This window comes from Ochlerotatus camptorhynchus, unplaced genomic scaffold (assembly GCF_037179485.1).
Source record: "Ochlerotatus camptorhynchus isolate MF236.1 unplaced genomic scaffold, CSIRO-AGI_Acam_v1.1 ptg000094l, whole genome shotgun sequence".
NCBI classification, from domain to species: domain Eukaryota; kingdom Metazoa; phylum Arthropoda; class Insecta; order Diptera; family Culicidae; genus Ochlerotatus; species Ochlerotatus camptorhynchus.
Window position 1 is genome coordinate 4,512,651 of NW_027040584.1, and position 6,071 is coordinate 4,518,721.

The window sequence follows — 6,071 nt, forward strand, 5'->3', positions numbered from 1 at the left end:
TAACTATTAGTTTTCGGAATAGAAAGATCATCGGTTGCAGGACAGTGTTGCCGATTTATATTGGATAATCCAAAGCTATGTTGATCATTATAAAATTAATTTTTGAATTACAAATAATAAGGCAATCTTATTTAAATGTCGTAATAATACATCTGACCAAGGCAAAATGATTTATGTTTTTTATACAAGTTGACGAAACCAATACTAATAAGAAAAGAAAATCCGCATTTCCTTTTCCCAAGTCCTTTTCCTCTCCTTCTTTTCCCTTCTTCTTTATTCAGAAAGCGAGTAAAGGGTGATACGGTCAAAATTTGGTCAATATCAACTTGACGTTTTTCTTTCAATTTTGCATTTAAAAAACCTGAACACCCCTCATTTTGAAGGTGTGTGTGTGTAGAATGTTGCTCCTATTTTGATTTTGGAATTCACTCTTCAGTTTTCAAAATGCCGTCCAAGCAAGAAGAGCAGCGTATCAAAATTTTGCTCGGGCATCGCGAAAATCCGAGCTACTCGCACGCAAAGTTGGCAAAATCGCTAAAAGTTGCCAAATCAACCGTTACAAATGTAATTAAAGTGTTTGGGGAACGTTTGTCGACAGCCAGGAAGTCTGGATCGAGGGGAAATCGAAAACCGGAAGCCGCTGAGACGACAAAGAGAGTTGCCGGTAGTTTCAAGCGAAACCCTAACCTCTCTCTCCGAGATGCCGCAAATAAGCTGGGTGTATCGTCTACAACCGTGCATCGAGCCAAAAAACGAGCCGGACTATCGACTTACAAGAAGGTAGTGACTCCAAATCGCGATGATAAACAAAATACGACGGCCAAAGCGCGATCCCGGAGGCTGTACACGACGATGCTGACGAAGTTTGACTGCGTGGTAATGGACGACGAAACCTACGTCAAAGCCGACTACAAGCAGCTTCCGGGACAGGAGTTTTATACGGCAAAAGGAAGGGGAAAGGTAGCAGATGTTTTCAAGCACATGAAACTGTCAAAGTTCGCAAAGAAATATCTGGTTTGGCAAGCCATCTGTACCTGTGGCTTGAAAAGCAGCATTTTCATAGCTTCCGGGACTGTCAACCAAGAAATTTACGTGAAAGAGTGTTTGAATAAACGTCTGCTGCCTTTCCTGAAGAAACACGGTTGTTCCGTACTGTTTTGGCCGGATTTGGCATCTTGCCATTACGGTAAAAAGGCCATGGAGTGCCCAACAAACAATTTTAGCTGCAGATTAGCTTATACAGCCAAAATTTGCCTTATGCAGCTATTTTTTGCCTGTATAAGCTAAGCTGCAGCTAAAATTGTTTGTTGGGTGGTACGCCGCCAACAACGTGCAGGTGGTTCCCAAGGACAAGAACCCTCCCAACACGCCAGAGCTCCGTCCAATTGAGAAATACTGGGCTATTGTCAAGCGGAACCTAAAGAAGACCAAAAAACTGCTAAGGGCGAGCAGCAGTTCAAGGCAAACTGGCTTTCTGCGGCGAAGAAGGTGGACAAGGTGGCTGTACAAAATCTGATGGCAGGGGTCAAGCGTAAGGCCCGGCAATTCGGATTTGGAAAAGCGGAAGCCTAACTGAATATTTTTCCTGGATTTTATACTAATTGAACTTGAAAAAGAAATTTATTTTAATTTTTTAAATAAACGATTTCACCGATTTACACGCGTTTTCCCTTGACCAAATTTTGACCGTATCACCCTTTAATGGCGCTATAACCATATGCTATATAGGGCTAGGACAAGAGTTAGTGCTCAGGTCCCAACTCTAGAAGAAAATGGAGCATCACTTAACCTTTTTAGATTAGATGCTCCCAACGACAAATAATTTATAAATAACAATACAACGGAACGTACGGTACGAGATGTCCACGTTTCATCCATTTAATGGATTCTGAAGCATCGTGTTTAGATCTTAGATTTAAACAGGCCCGAAGTTTCTAAATCATCTTGCCCCTCAAATGCTGAACAGTAGGGCTGGCCGTGATGTGCAACATATACCAAATAGAAAAAAAAGTGATGGAGGTATATCTGTGTTGGTGTTAGATTATATTAGATTAGAGAATGCAATACAGTCGATATTCGCTAGTTGGGCCACCACCTGGACCCAACTAACGAATTTGATTCGTTAGATGAGTCAATTGACAGAAGGCTAAAATTTGTTGGGAGGTTTGCGCTATACGGCATTCAATGAGACAGCTGCGGTCATTTTTTTTGTTTACCGAGAAGTTTTGACAGTTCACCGTTCAACTGACAGATCTTTTCCATTGAAAATAGCTTTGCTTATATTTACATCGTGTATCGGCAGCACCTGATCACTCACACACTCACAGCTTTTTAGCTGTCAGGCCAACTGCAAAACGTCTGATGTCGCTATATTTCTAAGAGGAAGAGGTGAAAATTAGCTTCTTCCTCTTTTATTTCTATCTCTATCTCTATCTTTATCTATCTCTATCTCTATCTTACGCACATGAAATCGGTCAATCAGGAGCTGGTTCACGTTTGACAGAAAAGTGGTTCATTTTCGCCCCCGTATTGTCACTATAGTTGTTATATTCATAGTCTGGCGGATAGAATTTCGAAACCAATTCAATATAATATAGACCAACAATTGAAAATGTCCTATCAATTTTTATAAACAAAACGTTGATTATTCTTTCCTCGACAATCGAACGCAAATTACTGGCATCATCGGTTAGGGGAATCTTTCCCTAAACCAAAGATAGTGTTAGTTTGCGTAGGCGAGCCTTGAATCACGAGAAAACGATTTCCGAAGGTTTGTTCGCAATAGCTGATGTGCTCTTTTCTGTTATTCAATTGGTTCCCGAAATTCTATCCGCCAGACTATGAATATATCGACTGTAATTGTCATCTTAGCTATATTTATAGTCCGGCGGATGGAATCTCGGAAACCAATTGAGCTGTCAAATAGCGGAATCAATCGAGCATATCACCATAGAGGTAACTCTAAGACCACTGGGTCCCGAAGAAAATCATTATTATTTTTGGCTCACTCAGTACCAGAACAACGGTCCCAAGCAGTCCCAAGCTATTTCACTCACCCCTGCATTTTCTGCATGAATCCACACACCCCTGATGTTATCTGTCAAACTTTCATAGCGAATCAAAACAAACATAGTGTAGTAATAGAATTTCAACTAGAATAGGGTACGTTAATCGTTTGCTTGGGACCAATAGGCTACTAAAGTGGTGAGCCAATTTAAAATCGTTAGTTTCGTATTGATTGTTGATATCACCATAGAGGTAACTCTAAGACTAAAAGGTCCCGAAATAACGTGCTCAACTTTTTGGCTCAGCTCTGGTACTCTCTTCGGTCCCAAGCTAATCGATTCACCCCTCGAAACATAGGAAAAACCAATTACCCCTCATTTTATCTGTCAAACTTTCATAGCGAATCAAAACAAACATTGCGTAGTACTAGAATTTCGACTAGAATGGGATACGTTAATCGTTTGCTAGGGACCAATGGGCTAGTCTAGTAGTGAACCAATTTAAAATCGTTAGTTTCGTATTGATTGTTGATATCACGACCAGTGTTGGCAAAATCAGCAATCAATTGATATTTTTCCATTCTCATGCGCTCGCAATATCATGCTTGATATTGATTTTACAAGCTCCTTTGATATTGCGAGACTATTCACAACGTGCAAAAATCAAGCTGAGAGTTGACTCGACACAAAAATGATTATGTTGCACATCGTTTTCTTAGAAAGAGAAAGTATAGTTTGCTATCTCTTTTTACTCTTCACCGATGGCAGACACGAAGTGACTGCTGCCAGCCGTTATGGAAGTTTGCAGGTAGTTTATGAACAGCCCCTTAGTTTTGTTAGCTTGATATTCCGGTGGTGTAGTGGTAAGCGTGATTGCCTCTCACCCCAGCAGGCCTGGGTTCAATCCCAGTCGGTGCCGTCGGGATGTTCTGAGGCATAACATCTCTGATCACGTCTTCCTTCGGAAGGGAAGTAAAGCCGTTGGTCCCCGGTTCATGAGTTGATGGGTCGATAGGTAGGGTCCAGGTGTGGGAGCTGCTTTCCTGGCGTCGGTAGCATTGGTGCTCTGCACAGAAAACAAGATCGACGGAAAACAAATCGAGGAAAAAAAATCACAGCTTATAAAACCAACCACAGTTGTTTGCTTGTTGGTTTTTGTCTACGAAAATCAAGCGTTATCTTGGGTGTTGGTGAGATTTGATTTATTGATATTATCCCATCACTGATCACGACCAACAACATAAAAGAACATAGTTTTTGCGAATAAAACTTCGGGACCCCTTTTCTCGTCACTCAAGGCTCGTCTACGCAAACCAACACCATCATCGAGTTGGGGAATTCTGTTTTGATGCTTACTATCAAAACATTTAACAGGTTCAGAACCTGCATACGAGCTTTTGCTCTAATTTTGAAATTCAATAACTCCGGGAGTCCACTGAATTTAAAATTATAATGACCGGATTTTTCCACGGTTTCATGTTTTAAAGGACAAAGGAATGGGTCATCAGACCGAATAGAAAGAAGTTGTGTGTTCAAGTGATAGATTGAACTAAGTAAATGTTTTAGAAAACAGCGGATCAACGGAATGACATTTTGGAGCTCAGATTAAGAGTTGTTTTAAAGATTATATAAAAAAAATTAAAGAGGCTATGCCAAATTTTTTTTGGTTCATTAATTTATTTGATAAAGATCAACCGAATTAATTTTACAGAGCCGTGGATTCTTGGTCACTATACAATACATCTTAAAACTATAGTCAAAAGGTACAACACAATAAACACTTTCTCTTCCGCTATCCAAAAAACCTCCTCCATCAGAACTGGAGCCGCTTGAAGTGGTTTCATTGTATGGCAGCTACGCCATCTTGGGGCAAAGCGCTTCCATTGCAGCAATGGACGCAAAACGTGGTCAATACTCACACACTCATCACGAAACGGTTGCTTTCCAAAGTCGACGACGCATCGACCGAAAGAACTGCTGATGAAGAACAATGAGGAGGACCACACAATGGTTGCTGCCGAGAAAACAGAAGATCGCGTGGCACACATCGAGAGTGGTCTGCTTTTGTCGACAGCCGAGTGAACCTATGCCAGATTTTTACATTATTGAACTTTGCAAGATGTTTATTTAGACAACATTTTAAGATTTTAACACTTTGAAGTCTAGAGATTTTTGAACGAGAATTTCAAATGAGTATTGAGGAGAATTGTTGAGGAATAATTTTAAGAGGATTCTGAGGAGAAGTTCCAAGTAATTTTGAGAAGTATTACAAGAAACTGTTAAGGTGATTCCCTGTAGCGTCCTTTTCCGTGTTACACATCGCAATTTCATGTGTAAAAATAATAAGGTTTCTGTGAATGCACTTATCTGAAACTACTACTTGCTGTTTGCTGCGGAGAAGCAAGCAATGTCTGAAATTTTCATATGTGTAAACCTCGTAGATCTTGAGTTGTGTGCTCTTGAAATTGTGAGGTGTGATGGAAAAATGGACTCTACAATGAAACACCTTAAGGAGAACTCATGGCAACAATCCTGAATTCCATGGTAGTTATGAATTCAGGGAATTCTAGAGCAAATGAGGAGGCATTCCAGCATTCTAAGGGAATTTGGAAAATAATTCTAAGTGAATAAATCCTACGAGAAACTTAATGACTAGCTTCTGGTAGTTCTGAACATAAGATGATTTTGAGAAGAAGTTCCAAGTAATTTTGAGAAGTAGGGGAAATGGCTCTAATGTGGATCTAAGTTTGGGCCCATCGCTAAAAATCTGCTATTTATCAATTTTATCTAGATGAACGCGTCATTGTGACGGTACTAATGGATATCCATGGTCGCTTTTGAAAATTTAGTCGATTGCTGAATTTAAGTATGGGCCCAAATTAGGGGCATTTAGGCCGACATTACATCCATTTCACCTATTACAAGAAAATGTTAAGGGGAACTTAAGGCAAAATCCTGAATTCCATACAAGGAATTCTAAAGCAAAACTTAATGATGATAATGATAATCACACCAAGCCAAGAGGTTGGTCACTCCGCACAGTGTGTCAAAAATACAGATGGGCAC